This window comes from Mobula hypostoma, chromosome 3 (genome assembly GCF_963921235.1).
Source record: "Mobula hypostoma chromosome 3, sMobHyp1.1, whole genome shotgun sequence".
Lineage (NCBI taxonomy): Eukaryota > Metazoa > Chordata > Chondrichthyes > Myliobatiformes > Myliobatidae > Mobula > Mobula hypostoma.
The window spans coordinates 179,479,080-179,495,552 of NC_086099.1; the positions used below are offsets into that span (position 1 = coordinate 179,479,080).

General features: G+C 43.3%; 1 protein-coding gene and 1 long non-coding RNA gene across 4 annotated transcripts in view; one reads left to right on the forward strand and one right to left on the reverse strand.

Annotated features, from left to right (window-relative positions):
• LOC134344428 (uncharacterized) overlaps window positions 1-14,327 on the forward strand; it is a 68,203-nt gene extending 53,876 nt beyond the window's left edge. The window contains exon 3 of the long non-coding RNA XR_010017437.1: window positions 8,798-14,327. This is a non-coding gene — a long non-coding RNA (uncharacterized LOC134344428). The remainder of the gene's footprint in view (window positions 1-8,797) is intronic.
• The window catches only part of cubn (cubilin (intrinsic factor-cobalamin receptor)), a 264,719-nt gene that overhangs the window by 190,311 nt on the left and 57,935 nt on the right, over window positions 1-16,473 (reverse strand). The window lies entirely within an intron of this gene.

The window sequence follows — 16,473 nt, forward strand, 5'->3', positions numbered from 1 at the left end:
GGAAACGTACCAAAGAAATGTGGTAAATGTTCAGGGGATATTTGCGTGGAGTTCTGAGTTGGTACATTCCAATGAGACAAGGAAAGGATGGTAGGGTACAAGATCCATGGTGCACAAAGGCTGTTGTAAATCTAGTCAAGAAGAAAAGAAGAGCTTACGAAAGGTTCAAAAAACTAGGTAATGATATGAATCTACAAGATTATAAGGGTAGCAGGAAGGAGCTTAAGAATGAAATTAGGAGAGCCAGAAGGGGCCATGAGAAGGCCTTGGCGGACAGGATTGTAAGGGGGTTCTCTGTTATGCTAAATGTTAAGGCTGATAAAATGGCTTCTCTGTAAGTGTTATAATAAAATGGCTTCTCTGTAATGCTAACTATGAGGTAATGGGCTTCTGTAGCTTCAATGTTTGGGTTATAACTACAGATAACGAGGAACTAACCAATGGGGGGGACATGTTATTCTATCTTGTGTGTCTGGGAACCGAGCTGTTTCGCGGTTTTTTCGTCGAGGAGAGGAGAAGAGGAAGGACGCACTCGGAGCGCTCCAGTAGACCACCGGGGGTGGACGAAGTTCGGAGGAGATCGATTGGTGGAAATAAGACCTGGTTCCGTGAGTTCCAACAAATTTATTTGTGTCTCAGGACAGTTAAAACCAAATACAGTGGGGCCTTTTTCTTCTACATTTTGTTTCTCTACTAACCACAGAGTCACCATAAGATTTATAAAGTGTAATCATTTAATCGATTATTGTGTATTGTCTGATTTTTGCATTGTGGGTCAGTACTGGGATGCATTACACAGCAACCACCCAAACTTGATTACGCAGTTTGGCGGGGCCGAAGGCTGCTTCCCCTAGACGAGCACGAGCTGAGCGAGCCTGAGGCTTACCAGGATTAAGGAAAACCCCAAGGCATTCTACAAGTATGTGAAGAGCAAGACAACAAGACATGAAAGAATAGGACCTATCAAATGTGACAATGGAAAAGTGTGTATGGAATCAGAGGAAATAGCGGAGGTACATAATGAATATTTTGCTTCAGTATTCACTACAGAAAAGGATCTTGGCGATTGTAGGGATGACTTGCAGTGGACTGAAAAGCTTGAGAATGTAGATATTAAGAAAGAGGATGTGCTGGAGCTTTTGGAAAGCGTCAAGTTGGATAAGTCACCTGGACCGGACAGGATGTACCCTAGGCTACTGTGGAAAGCGAGGGAAGAGATTGCTGAGCCTCTGGCAATGATCTTTGCATCATCAATGAAGACGGGAGAGGTTCCGGAGGATTGGAGGGTTGCGGATGTTGTTCCCTTATACAAGAAGGGGAGTAGGGATAGCCCAGGAAATTATAGGCCAGTGAGTCTTACTTCAGTGGTTGGTAAGTTGATGGAGAAGATCCTGAGAGACAGGATTTATGAACATTTGGAGAGGCATAATATAATTAGGAATAGTTAGCATGGCTTTGTCAAAGGCATGTCGTGCCTTACGAGCCTGATTGAATTTTTTGAGGATGTGACTAAGCACATTGATGAAGGTAGAGCCATAGATGTAGTGTATACAGATTTTAACAAGGCATTTGATAAGGTGCCCCATGCAAGGCTTATTGAGAAAGTAAGGAGGCATGGGATCCAAGGGGACATTGCTGTGTGGATCCAGAACTGGCTTGCCCACAGAAGGCAAAGAGTGGTTGTAGATGGGTCATATTCTGCATGGAGGTTGGTGACCAGTGGTGTGCCTCAGGGATCTGTTCTGGGACCCCTACTCTTTGTGATTTTTATAAATGATCTGGATGAGGAAGTGGAGGGAGGGGTTAGTAAATTTGCTGATGACACAACGGTTGGGGCTGTTCTGGATAGTGTGGAGGGCTGTCAGATGCTACAATGGAACATTGATAGGATGCAAAACTGGGTTGAGAAGTGGCAGATGGAGTTCAACCCAGATAAATGTGAGGTGGTTTATTTTGGTAAGTCAAATATGATGGCAGAATATAGTATTAATGGTAAGATTCTTGGCAGTGTGGACGATCAGAGGGTTCTTGGGTCCGAGTCCAAGGGACACTCAAAGCTGCTATGCAGGTTGACTCCGTGATTAAGAAGACATACGGTGCATTGGCCTTCATCAATCGTGGGACTGAGTTTAAGAGCCGAGAGGTAATGTTGCAGCTATATAGGATCCTGGTCAGACCCTACTTGGAGTACCATGCTCAATTCTGGTTACCTCACTATAGTATAGAAAGGGTGCAGAGGAGATTTAGAAGGATGTTGCCTGGATTGGGGAGCATGCCTTATGAGAATAGGTTGAGTGAACTCAGCCTTTTCTCCTTGGAGCGACGGAGGACGAGAGGTGACTTGATAGAAGTGTACAAGATAATGTGAGGCATTGATCATGTGGATAGTCAGAGGCTTTTCCCCAGGGCTGAAATGGTTAGCACGAGAGGGTATAGTTTTAAGGTGCTTGGAAGTAGGTACAGAGATATCAGGGGTAAGTTTTTTACACAGAGGGTGGTGAGTGTGTGGAATGGGCTGCTGGCAGCGGTGGTAGATGGGGAAAAGATAGGGTCTTTTAAGAGACTCCTGGATGGCTACATGGGAGATTAGAAAAATAGAGGGCTATGGGTAAAGCCTAGGTAGTTCTAAGGTAGAGACATGTTCGGCACAGCTTTGTGGACCGAAGAGCCTGTATTGTGTTGTATGTTTTCTACGTTTCTATGTTATGTTTCTATCTTTAGAATGTGGGAGGAAACTGGAGCACCCTGAGGAAACCCACATGTTCATAAGGAGAACATTCACTTCTTACAGACAGTGGAGGGAATTTAACCCTGCTGAGTGGCAGTGTGATAGCATTACACTAACTGCTAGGATACTATGCCGCCCCCAAAGAAGAAAGAATATGCTAGGCTCCTTGAGACTACCGGTGAATGGATGTGCTTCAATTTATGAACAAGAGTGTCACTCATGAATTAGACACCAAAGACCTCAGCTCTGCAAAATGTAATGATAGCATGTACTACATACAAAATGCTGGAGGAATTCAGCAAGCCAGGCAGCATCTAGGAAACTAGTACGGTTGACGTTTCAGGCCGAAACCCTTCAGCAGGAACAGAGAAAAAAGCTGAGGGGTAGATTTAAAAGGTGAGAAGAGGGAAGAGAAAAACACAAGGTGATAGATGAAACTTGGAGGGGGAAGCATAAAGTAAAGAGCTGGGAAGTTGACTTAAAAGAGATAGAAGGCCACGGAAGAAAGAAAAGGGGGGAGGAACACCAGAGGGGGGCGATGTGCGGGCAAGGATATAAGGTGAGAGAGGGAAAAGGGGATGGGAAATGGTGAAGGGGGGGTGGGGGGCATTACTGGAATATTGAGAAATTGATGTTCATGCCATCAGGTGGAGGCTACCCAAATGGAATATAAGGTACTGTTCCTCCAACCTAAATGTGGCCTCATTTCGACAGTGGAGGAAGCCATGGATGGACATATCAGAATGAGTATGGGAAGTGAAATTAAAATGGGTGGCCACTAAGACATCTTGCTTTTTCTGGCAGATTGAGCGTAAGTGCTCGGCTGAGCGGTCTCCCAGTCGGGTCGATACTAATGTGTTCAACTTTCAAGTCATGATAAGCGAGCCATTGCAATTGGGAAAAAAAAAATATTGATTTTCGTTACAGCGTCCTCTTTTCTCCCGGTGGTGTCTGAAAAGTGGATGCTGTCCAAGTTGCATGCCGTCTTGGGCAATGTCTCCCATCCACTACATAATGTACTGGGTGGGCACAGGAGTACATTCAGCCAGAGACTCATTCCACCGAGATGAAACACAGAGCGTCATAGGAAGTCATTCCTGCCTGTGGCCATCAAACTTTACAACTCCCTTGGAGGGTCAGACACCCTGAGCCAATAGGCTGGTCCTGGACTTATTTCATAATTTACTGGCATAATTTACATATTACTATTTAACTATTTATGGTTCTATTACTATTTATTATTTATGGTGCAACTGTAACGAAAACCAATTTCCCCCGGGATCAATAAAGTATGACTATGACGATGTCTATGTTAAGAGAAATCTGTACTTTTTTTTTAAACTTATAAAGCCCTGTGAGACCTTAACATACTGAAACCATCCAGTTTAAGATGGCGGTGGTGAAGCACAGTGACAGCTTGCAGGTAGCAATTAAGACAAAAAAAATGACTATATTAATCACACTTATTCTTGGATTCTATCACTGTAATCAATAGACTGTACTTCCCTTTTGAACCACCTGTATGACCTGGCACCTTCACGGTGTGAACTGATGTCTCAAAGATGTATCACAGTTGCGGCTTGGTGTGTGAATCGAGGCAGCTTGGCCCAGGCACAAGAGAGGGGAATGAGCCAATGTTTGGGCATTGCTAGAGTGGACTTGGAGGCAATTCGGTGCAGCAAAAATGAGGTGAGGGGAGCAGAAGTGTTGCAGAGCCAAGGTGCAGGGCTCCAGAGCAAAAAAACGTCTGAGATTGGATCAATGTAAGTGCTGGGCTGATTTAGTGGGGTAGGATCCGAGCCTGAGAGTATATCAGAGCAGCAAGGAAAGATCTGAATTAAGAACTGGAACAGATTGAAAAGATCAGGGTGTTTGGGGAAAGAGCTAGTGATATTGTGATATGTGGCAAATCAAGTGCGAGGTTTATTCATCTCTGTGCTGAACGGAGGTTGCAGACAATCAACTAATGGGCTTCTGAATAGGTTGCAGTGATGTCTACCTTCGTGGCTGTGGAGTCACTTTCATGAACTTCAGTTCTGAATGTTATTTGCTTACTTTTACTGTTTGCACAATTTGTTTATTTTTCTGCACATTGGGTGTATGACAGTCTTTTACTGCATTCTACTGGGTTTCTTTGTTTTGTGGTTGCCTGTTAGGAGACGACTTTCAAGGTTGTTAATAGTATACATACCTTGAATTTTAGGGGGCAACAAGGTATAGCAATGGTTAAAGCAGCTGTAGCATAGCAACAGGTTAACAGTTTGATTTTGACATTGGGTGTGGTCTCTGGAGAGTTTGCACATTTTCTGTGTGATTATGGTATTTCATCCGTGCTGCTTCACTAATCATATCCCTCAACCCAAAACGTGCTAGTAGGTTAACTGGGTTTCCTAAATTACTCCCTAGAGTAGACTATTGGCAAAGAGAATCAGAGAGAATTTGATGGACATATTGGAGAGGGCACCAACTGTGTGTGTGAGGAAGTATAGAACGGGGGAACAGACTAATGGGATCGCTCCACAGGCAGCTGTCATGGACCCAATGGATTGAAATATCGTGATAAGTGGCAAGTCAAGTGTGAAACAATTAGTCATACACAATAGATGGTAGTATTGCAAGAAATGTAATGGAACACAGAAATTTTACAATGCGTGTCTACAAATCCATGTCTGGCCTACGGGGATAAATGAGAAGGCATACTGAATATTTACCTTAATTGCTGTGGCATAGAATACATGAACTGGGAGGTCATGCTAGGAATATAATGAATACTAATGTAATGAATGTAATACATGTAATGAATGACCAGTTCTGGTCATCACACTGCAGGAAGGTTGAGATAGCAGTAGAGAGGCTGCAGAAGAGAAATTGAAGAATACTATCATGATATGAGGAGAGACTATCTAGGTAAGAAGTAAACTCCTTACTAAAAGAGTTTTCTAATCCAGAGGCAAGTGTGTGTGTATATATATAAAAACAAACTAACAAACTTGAACTTGCTTAATTTTTTGGATGATAAAGATATAAAAAATTATGAAAATCAAGTGGAAATGTGGATAAGAGAGTGTATTAGTTGTGATATTTTTGAATAACAACGCAGCTTCTGATCTAAAACCTTGTCAATTTCTTATGGTTTTATGTTTTTACATATATACACCCTTCATAACTATATATAGTAAATTCAAACAACAGGAATTCTGCAGATGCTGGAAATTCAAGCAACACACATCAAAGTTGCTGGTGAACGCAGCAGGCCAGGCAGCATCTCTAGGAAGAGGTACAGTCGACGTTTCAGGCCGAGACCCTTCGTCAGGACTAACTGAAGGAAGAGTTAGTAAGAGATTTGAAACTGGGAGGGGGCGGAGGAGGGGGAGATCCAAAATGATAGGAGAAGACAGGAGGGGGAGGGATGGAGCCAAGAGCTGGACAGGTGATTGGCAAAGGGGATACGAGAGGATCATGGGACAGGAGGCCTAGGGAGAAAGACGAAGCGGGGGGAACCCAGAGGATGGGCAAGGGGTATGGTCAGAGGGACAAAGGAGAGTGAGAGAAAGAATGTGTGTATAAAAATAAATAACGGATGGGGTACAAGGGGGAGGTGGGGCATTAGCAGAAGTTAGAGAAGTCAATATACATGCCATCAGGTTGGAGGCTACCCAGACGTAATATAAGGTGTTGTTCCTCCAACCTGAGTGTGGCTTCATCTTTACAGTAGAGGAGGCCGTGGATAGACATGTCAGAATGGAAATGGGATGTGGAATTAAAATGTGTGGCCACTGGGAGATCCTGCTTTCTCTGGCGGACAGAGCGTAGGTGTTCAGCAAAGCGGTCTCCCAGTCTGTGTCGGGTCTCGCCAATATATAGAAGGCCACATCGGGAGCACCGGACGCAGTATATCACCCCAGTCGACTCACAGGTGAAGTGTCGCCTCACCTGGAAGGACTGTCTAAGGGCCTGAATGGTGGTAAGGGAGGAAGTGTAAGGGCATGTGTAGCACTTGTTCCGCTTACAAGGATAAGTGCTAGGAGGGAGATCAGTGGGGAGGGATGGGGGGGACGAATGGACAAGGGAGTCACGTAGGGAGCAATTCCTGTGGAAAGCAGAGGGCGGGGGGAGGTAAAGATGTGCTTAGTGGTGGGATCCCATTGGAGGCGGCAGAAGTTACAGAGAATAATATGTTGGACCCGGAGGCTGGTGGGGTGGTAGGTGAGGACCAGGGGAACTCTATTCATAGTGGGGTGGAGGGAGGATGGAGTGACAGCAGATGTGCATGAAATGGGCGAGATGCATTTGAGAGCAGAGTTGATGGTGGAGGAAAGGAAGCCCTTTTCTTTAAAAAAGGGGACATCTCCCTTGTCCTGGAATGAAAAGCCTCATCCTGAGAGCAGATGCGGCAGAGATGGAGGAATTGTGAGAAGGGGATGGCATTTTTGCAAGAGACAGGGTGAGAAGAGGGATAGTCCAGATAGCTGTGAGAGTCAGTAGGCTTATAGTAGACATCAGTGGATAAGCTGTCTCCAGAGATAGAGACAAAAAGATCTAGAAAGGGGAGGGAGGTGTCGGAAATGGACCAGGTAAACTTGAGGGCAGGGTGAAAGTTGGAGGCAAAGTTAATAAAGTCAACGAGCTCAGCATGCGTGCAGGAAGCAGCACTAATGCAGTCGTCAATGTAGCGAAGAAAAAGTGGGGGACAGATACCAGAATAGGTACGGAACATAGATTGTTCCACAAAGCCAAAAAAAGGCAGGCATAGCTAGGACCCATATGGGTGCCCATAGCTACTCCTTTAGTTTGGAGGAAGTGGGAGGAGCTAAAGGAGAAATTATTAAGAGTAAGGACTAATTCCGCTAGATGGAGCAGAGTGGTGGTAGAGGAGAACTGATTAGGTCTGGACTCCAAAAAGAAGCCGAGAGCTTTGGGACCTTCCTGATGGGGGATGGAAGTATATAGGGACTGGACATCCATGGTGAAATTAAAGCGGTGGGGGCCAGGGAACTTAAAATCATCGAAAAGTTTAAGAGTGTGAGGAGTGTCACGAACATAGGTAGGAAGGGATTGAACGGGGGGGATGAAACCGTGTCGAGGTATGCAGAAACGAGTTCGGTGGGGCAGGAGCAAGCTGAGACAATAGGTCTGCCAGGACAGGCAGGTTTGTGGATCTTGGGTAGGAGGTAGAAACGGGAAGTGCGAGGTGTGGGAACTATAAGGTTGGTAGCAGTGGATAGGAGATCCCCTGAGCGGATAAAGTCAGTGATGGTGTGGGAGACAATGGCCTGGTGCTCCTTAGTGGGGTCACGATCGAGGGGTAAGTAAGAAGAGGTAGCCGCGAGTTGTCGCTGTGCCTCGGCAAGGTAGAGGTCAGTACGCCAGACTACAACAGCACCCCTCTTGTCGGCGGGTTTAATAGTAAGGTTAGGATTAGTGCGGAGGGAGTGAAGAGCAGAGTGTTCCGAAGGAGTGAGTTGGAATGGGAACAAGGTGCGGTGAAGTCGAGATGGTTGATGTCCCGTCGGCAGTTAGCAAAATTCAATATATATATATAGTAAATTCAAGAAGGCTTTTTCCACTGAGGTTCGGTGAAACTAAAACGAGAGGTCATGGGTTAAGTGTGAAAGGTGAAATATTTAGGGGGAACGTCTTCACTCAGAGGGTGGTGAGTGTGTGGAATGAGCTGCCAGCGGAAATGGTAGAAGTGGATTCCATTTCAACGTTTAAGAGAAATTTTGATAAGTACAGGGATGAGAGTGGTTTGGGTGCAGGTCAATGGGTGCTAGACAGAATAATAGTTAGGCTCAAGCTAGATGGACAAAAGGGCTTGTTTCAGTGCTGTAGTGCTCTATGATACTGGCTTAATAGCCTTGAATTTTCCTATTAATCCATGGGAAGACCAGAAGTTAATGCTTGTACAACCCTACATAGGGCAGATAAGAGGAAGCAAAATAAAGATTGACAGATTATTCTGCTTTCTGAAAGCTCTCAATACCCTTTTCCTCGGCCTCTAATTGTTAAAGGATAAAGATTGCCATTAATCAAAACACTTAATTAGGCTTTTCTGTCTTCCATTTTTAGGTGTTAACTTTGTGGGAGAGGACTGCCAGTCCAATAACTATCTGAGGGCATCCATGTTTACAGCTGATGCTCTACTGTCATTTTCTCTAACCTGGCACCTTCAACGTCAAACTCAAACTACTCACTAATGAAAGATTTCTATATGAGTTTACTGAACTGTCATCAAGTAAATCAGTAAAGAGAACAAGAATGAGAACTCAGATTTCAAGTGCGAGCAGGTGTTGTTTATTGTCCTTCCATTTTACACCCTTAACTGAAGTGTCCAGCAGCCATGATGTCAGAAGGACAATCTTCAAACAGAGCAAATGACTCAAGAGAATCAAAATATTATGCAATGACCGTGGAAATAATATTCACATAAATGGCTGAGGTATTGATTAATGAAAGGATTCTTACACCTGCAAAATAATGCTATAACCTTTGTTTGGGTTGCAGATCCAACAGCTAAAGCTCTAAGAAGTCTTATAAAATGGCTTTGGGAGTGGCAGCTCCCAATACTGCATCAGATGTTTTCTCAGAATTTTGTACGAAACTAAAGAGAACGCAGCTTGAGTACTGCATACAGTTCTGGTCACTACATTACAGGAAAGAATTACCTGCTTTGGAGAAGGTGTAGAGGAAGTTTATAAAAGTATTGCTGAGACTAACAGAACCTTAGCTATGAGATGCACTTGAATAAATCAAGTTATTTTCCTTGCAACAAAGAATGCTGAAGGAGGATTTAAATTGGTTTTATAAATTATAAGGTGTGTAAAAACGATGGAACTCTTTCTCTAAATATAGGGGTGAAAACCAACAAATAGCTTTCAAATACACTTGGTAGAAGAGAAATTAGGAAATATTTTTCTTCCCACAGAAAGGGTGACTGGGGTCTAGATCTCACTAACAGAAAGTGTAGCAGAGATAGAAGCCCGCTCATACTTAAAATAAACACTTAGAAGTTATTATCTGCAGTACTGGATTAGGCTGAGGGTCTGTTTTTGACTTACAGAACTGTAAATCTATTATGGTTCTGTGATTTTATAATCATATTTACAGTCCTGATATCATTAAGACAATAGACTTTGTCATTACACATATTATTAAAATCCCTGAGATCACGTCAAACTCCAAGGTTACAGTAAGATGTCAATATGCCTCAGGGGAGTAGCAATCAACTTGCATACTTCCAAGCTGCTCTAATTCCTCTGCGTTACAACATTTGCAATCCTTGAAGTGTCATGTTTCAGAATACAGGAAATTTGTACATCTGGGATAAGATGCAACAGAACATTCCAGAATGAAAATGATGCAACCACCCATGTTGCAGTTGTGCACTGTGAAATATTCCTCACCATGACCTCGCCCTGCCTGTCACATATTGTCTGGTTCTCATTTGCAGTGTTTCATTGTTGGCCTCTAAGGAAAGGCTAATGTGAGATCAGGTCTCCCTCACCACATGATCAGACAAAGGTTCATGTAGTTCAGGATTTCATGATTGTTTTTATATTTTATCTGACAACAGGTTAGTCCAGCTTGTAATCTAAAAAAGTGTTCATCTAATCTTGTCAAGGTGATGTCATTATATTAATATAATAAATGTTCCTTTGTTGCCAATTGGATCCTTGAATATATAGGTGCATAAAACACAAAACTACAGCAAATGCTGATTATTAAGCAACATTATAAATTTTGTATTGTGAAACAAAGAGGCATCTTCTGAAAATTGACAAATAGAAATCAATAGAATAAAAACAACATGAAGTTAATAAGAAAGCCAGTTTCTTTTATGGTATAAAAGAAAATTAGATTTTCTCCCTGTTTTATCTTGCAGAAATAGAAGATGCATTTTTAAGGTGCATTTTTAGCATAACACCCTATTGATAAAGTAGGCAGAATTCTCAGTGAATCCTTTTATTTGTCTTAAAAGAGTTAACTATTTTTATTTTCTAGAAAGATTACTAAAGTGGAAGTAATGATTGGTTAGATTTAGTCAATTTTTGAAATTATGCACATTACAACTGCAGTCAAACTGACATGATATCAGAGATAGAATCTCACCATTTGGATCTAAATGAAAGATTACTGTACTTGCATTAAGGCCTAAACAAAAAAGATGTAAAAAAAAAATTTCAAAGTTTCCCTGGTGAGCTAATATAATCCATATTTCATTAATTTAATCCACAATATTAAACCAGAGTGGGCACGTGGCCAAGTGGTTAAGGCATTGGACTAGTTACCTGAAGGTCGTGAGTTCGAGCCCCAGCTGAGGGAACATGTTGTGTCCTTGAGCAAGGCACTTAATCACAAATTGCTCTGCGACGACACTGGTGCCAAGCTGTATGGGTCCTAATGCCCTTCCCTTGGACAACATTGGTGTCGTAGAGAGGGGAGACTTGCAGCATGGGCAACTGCTGGTCTTCCATACAATCTTGCCCAGGCCTGTGCCCTGGAGAGTGAAGACTTTCTAGGCGCAGATCCATGGTCTCACAACACTAACGGATGCCTTTATATTAAACCATCATTGACCATAAGTGCATTAAAGACTCAAATATCAAGCACATACTACAGAGTTTGGAATATGTTAGAGTAAAACACAAAAGCTGTTATCGTCAATACATTACTGTGATTGAAACAAATCAAAATTGCAAATAATTTTGAAAATAATCTTATCAATGCATTTTTCTGAAATATTAAATCAACTTTTAATGAATGATAATGCTGATTTGAGCATGAGTCAAGTCACGAGAATTTTCTGAAAAACTTTCAAAGGAATATTAATTACCATTATATGTTTGCTGTACAATGACACGCACCATTATTCCAATAAAGAGGCTCACCAAAATCTTCGTACAGATTAAGGACAGGCAAGGCTGTCTCATTTCCCCAATGTTCTTCTCAATATTACTTGCTAGAATCATGTACTATACCTTCAGCATGCCCCACTGAAAATAATATGTACAGTAATAAAAAACTGTTGCACCCACTCTAGTGCCAAGACTATCCAAGTCTCAGTCAGTGATTCACAGAATATTTATGGCACTTACAAATGTGTATTCTTGGAAATCAACCATCAAGAGCCTGGTAATTCTTTTGCTGATGTAGACAAGAGGATGGGTATTATGGTGAAAATCTTGAAGACAGAAGGTCTCCACCAACCTGCCCTTACTTCAAAATAACTGCTCCCAAATCAAGGTTAATGGCAAGACTCTGGTAAACTCCAATGTCTTTCGATATATTAGGAGCTATCCCTCAGTAAAAGCAGTTTCCATTGAAAAACATCACCACATCCTCCAATGCCCCCACACAACCTACGACTTATTTAAGGAAAGGAGTGTTTTACTCTATTGGGATTATTCTATAGGCCCCCTGGTAGCAGCAGAGATACCGAGGAGCAGATTGGGAGGCAGATTTTGGAAAGGTGCAAAAATAACAGGGTTGTTATCATGGGTGACTTTAACTTCCCTATATTGATTGGCACCTGATTAGTTCCAAGGGTTTGGACGGGGCAGAGTTTGTTAAGTGTGTCCAGGACAGATTCTTGTCACAGTATGTTGACAGACCGACTAAGGGAAATGCCATACTAGATCTAGTATTAGGTAATGAACCGGGTCAGGTCACAGATCTCTCAGTGGGTGAGCATCTGGGGGACAGTGACCACCGCTCCCTGGCCTTCAGCATTATCATGGAAAAGGATAGAAGCAGAGAGGACAGGAAAATTTTTAATTGGGGAAGGGCAAATTATGAGGCTATAAGGCTAGAACTTGCGGGTGTGAATTGGGATGATGTTTTTGCAGGGAAATGTACTATGGACATGCGGTCGATGTTTAGAGATCTCTTGCAGGATGTTAGGGATAAATTTGTCTCGGTGAGGAAGATGAAGAATGGTAGGGTGAAGGAACCATGGGTGACAAGTGAGGTGGAAAATCTAGTCAGGTGGAAGAAGGCAGCATACATGAGGTTTAGGAAGCAAGGATCAGATGGGTCTATTGAGGAATATAGGGTAGCAAGAAAGGAGCTTAAGAAGGGTCTGAGAAGAGCAAGAAGGGGGCATGAGAAGGCATTGGCGAGTAGGGTAAAGGAAAATCCCAAGGCATTCTTCAATTACGTGAAGAACAAAAGGATGACAGGAGTGAAGGTAGGACCAATCACAGATAAAGGTGGGAAGATATGCCTGGAGGCTGTGGAAGTGAGCGAGTTCCTCAATGAATACTTCTCTTCAATATTCACCAATGGGAGGAAATTTGATGAGGGTGAGGACAATATGAGTGAGGTTGATGTACTGAAGCATGTTGATAGTAGAAGGCAGAGGAGGTGTTGGAGTTATTAAAATACATTAGGACGGATAAGTACCAGGGGCCTGACGGAATATTCCCCAGGCTGCTCCACGAGGCGAGGGAAGAGATCGCAGAGCCTCTGGCTAGGATCTTTATGTCCTCATTGTCGATGGGAATGGTACCGGAGGATTGGAGGGAGGCGAATATTGTCCCCTTGTTCAAAAAAGTAGTAGGGATAATCTAGGTAATTATAGACTAGTGAGCCTTACATCTGTGATGGGAAGGCTGTTGGAAAAGATTCTTAGAGATAGGATCTATGGGTATTGTCACAAGAATACACATAGATAAGATGTTAGCTGTCCTGTGTGATCAGCAGTTGGTCTGCCACCTGTCTTCAAGAAAGAGATAAGGAACACAATGAAACAGCATCTGGAGATGTGTAATGAAAGGACGGGAGAGAGAGAGCTGTCTGGAGCGGCTCCCCCTTTGAACCCTGAACTGTTTGAAGTGATGGACAGGTGATACCCCAGCAGGGGGATAAAAAGGGACAGGTTCGCTAAGGCAGGACATACGACGCCCGAGGTAACGAGACCCTGGAAGCGGTGCGCCTCTCACGAGTCGGTGGGAAGTACCGGACCTTAAACGCACAGGGTGGAAAGGTACGATCAGCAGGAACCTGGTGTGTGTCCACCCTCGCTTGGGTGCCGGGTTCACTGCAGAGGATCGACCACATCTGGAGGAGAGGTCACAGTCGGTGACCTCAGGTGACATCACCAAGGACCTGCCTTGTGAGAAATATCGCCGGTCTGTGCGTGGAAGCCGTGTCTGAATGATCAGTCGTTCCCGTTCTCTCTCTCCCTCCCCACCACGTTGTCCATCATCATGGCAACGATTACTGCGAACTGAACTACAAAATTGGACTGAATTTTGTGTCACTTTGAAATTGGTCATTTACCCCTAGACAACGATAGAGCTTAATTAATGCTGTTATCTTAATTCTGTGCACATGTGTATTTATCATTGCTGAACTGTTGCATTTATTATCCTTTCGATTACTGTGTTGCTTGTTTCTTTAATAAAACTTTCTTAGTTCTAGTAATCCAGACTCCAACTGAGTGATCCATTTCTGCTGGTTTGGCAACCCAGTTACGGGGTACGTAACAGTATTTAGAGAATCATGGTCTGATCAGGGACAGTCAGCATGGCTTTGTGAAGGGCCGATCATCCTGATAATAAGCCTGATAGAGTTCTTTGAGGAGGTGACCAGGCATATAGATGTGGGTAGTGCAGTGGATGTGATACACATGGATTTTAGTAATGCATTTGACAAGGTTCTACATGGTAGGCTTATTCAGAAAGTCAGAAGGCATGGGATCCAGGGAGGTTTGGCTGGGGGGATTCAGAATTGGCTTGCCTGCAGAAGGCAGAGGGTCGTGGTGGAGGGAGTACATTCGGATTGGAGGGTTCTGACTTGCGGTGTCCCACAAGGATTGGTTCTGAGACCTCTACTTTTCGTGATTTTTATTAACGACCTGGATGTGGGGGTAGAAGGGTGGGTTGGCAAGTTTGCAGATGACACAAAGGTTGGTGGTGTTGTAGATAGCGTAGAGGATTGTCAAAGATTGCAGAGAGACATTGATAGGTTGCAGAAGTGGGCTGAGAAGTGGCAGATGGAGTTCAACCCGGAGAAGTGTGAGGTGGTACACTTTGGAAGGACAAACTCCAAGGCAGAGTACAAAGTAAACGGCAGGATACTTGGTAGTGTGGAGGAGCAGAGGGATCTGGGGGTACATGTCCACAGATCCCTGAAAGTTACCTCACAGGTAGATAGGGTACTTAAGATAACTTATGGGGTGTTAGCTTTCATAAGTCGAGGGACAGAGCTTAAGAGTCGCGATGTAATGATGCAGCTCTATAAACTCTGGTTAGGCCACACTTGGAGTACTGTGTCCAGTTCTGGTCGCCTCACTATAGGAAGGATGTGGAAGCATTGGAAAGGGTACAGAGGAGGTTTACCAGGATGGTGCCTGGTTTAGAGAGTATGGATTATGATCAGAGATTAAGGGAGCTAGGGCTTTACTCTTTGGAGAGAAGGAGGATGAGAGTAGACATGATAGAGGTATACAAGATATTAAGAGGAATAGATAGGGTGGATAGCCAGCGCCTCTTCCCCAGGGCACCACTGCTCAATACAAGGGGACATGGCTTTAAGGTAAGGGGTGGGAAATTCAAGGGGGATATTAGAGGAAGGTTTTTTACTCAGAGAATGGTTGGTGCGTGGAATACAGTGCCTGAGTCAGTGGTAGAGGCAGATACACTAGTGAAATTTAAGAGACTACTAGACAGGTATATGGAGGAGTTTAAGGTGGGGGGTTATATGGGAGGCAGCGTTTGAGGGCTGGCACAACAATGTGGGCCGAAGGGCCTGTACTGTGCTGTACTATTCTATGTTCTAAAATCTCAAAGCAGAGATTACACTCATGCTCAGCCAATGCAATGATCCATACTTTCCTGATGCTTCAAAGACATGTCCTGTCAATAGTAAGCATCATTTCTAACTTTGATAACCTCCAAAACTATGCAACAACATCAGTTTGCTCTTGCTGGCCAATACACTAATACCGAATCTTTGATCACTTTCAATCAATGCTCCCAGATAGACACCTTGTCCACTTGCCAGACAACAGATTCCCAAAACTCCATCACAGCAAAGGACCCCAGAGGGATAGGAAAGGCATTTCACTTACAATACGAAATCCTCTTTGGAATGATGTAACAGTTACCCATGGGCAGCCCTGCCTTGTGTCTGTGCAAAATGGAGATCAAGCATCTTGAGTTGCACTGAGCACCTCTACTCCTTATGACTGCAGCACACAAAGGTTTATTACAAACAGATGAAAGAGTGCATAATTTCCTGCAGAACCCATGCATCTACCCTGTTGCTGCAGAGTTTGCAAATTACACATATATTTTATCAGCCACCTCAGAGACTATTGAATTAGAATGGAAGCAAGTTACCCTTCATCCTGTCAACTAGATCGATGTCTAGCAAACACATTATTAAAATGTAAAAACACAAGCAGCTGTGATATTTCATATTCTCTCCGGGAAATCTCCCACACATATACATCTGCATATTTCGTGATAAAGCTTTACCCACTCCCCATGTAGTTCACCACCCTAATTCACTGAAAACTTCAGCACTATTCCTCTGGGTAAGGTAAACTTTTAGTACCTCACCCAGATGCAAAGAGTATAAGGATTGAATCAATATACCCTGCTGTTATAATCTTCTAACACCACACTACTTAATGTAGTCACGCCCACTGCATTCTTTTCTTAGAAGTTAATATGATAAAGTTAAAAAATGTCTCCCGTATCAATACTTTAACTCTGGTCAGTAACAGTGAATTCATCGAA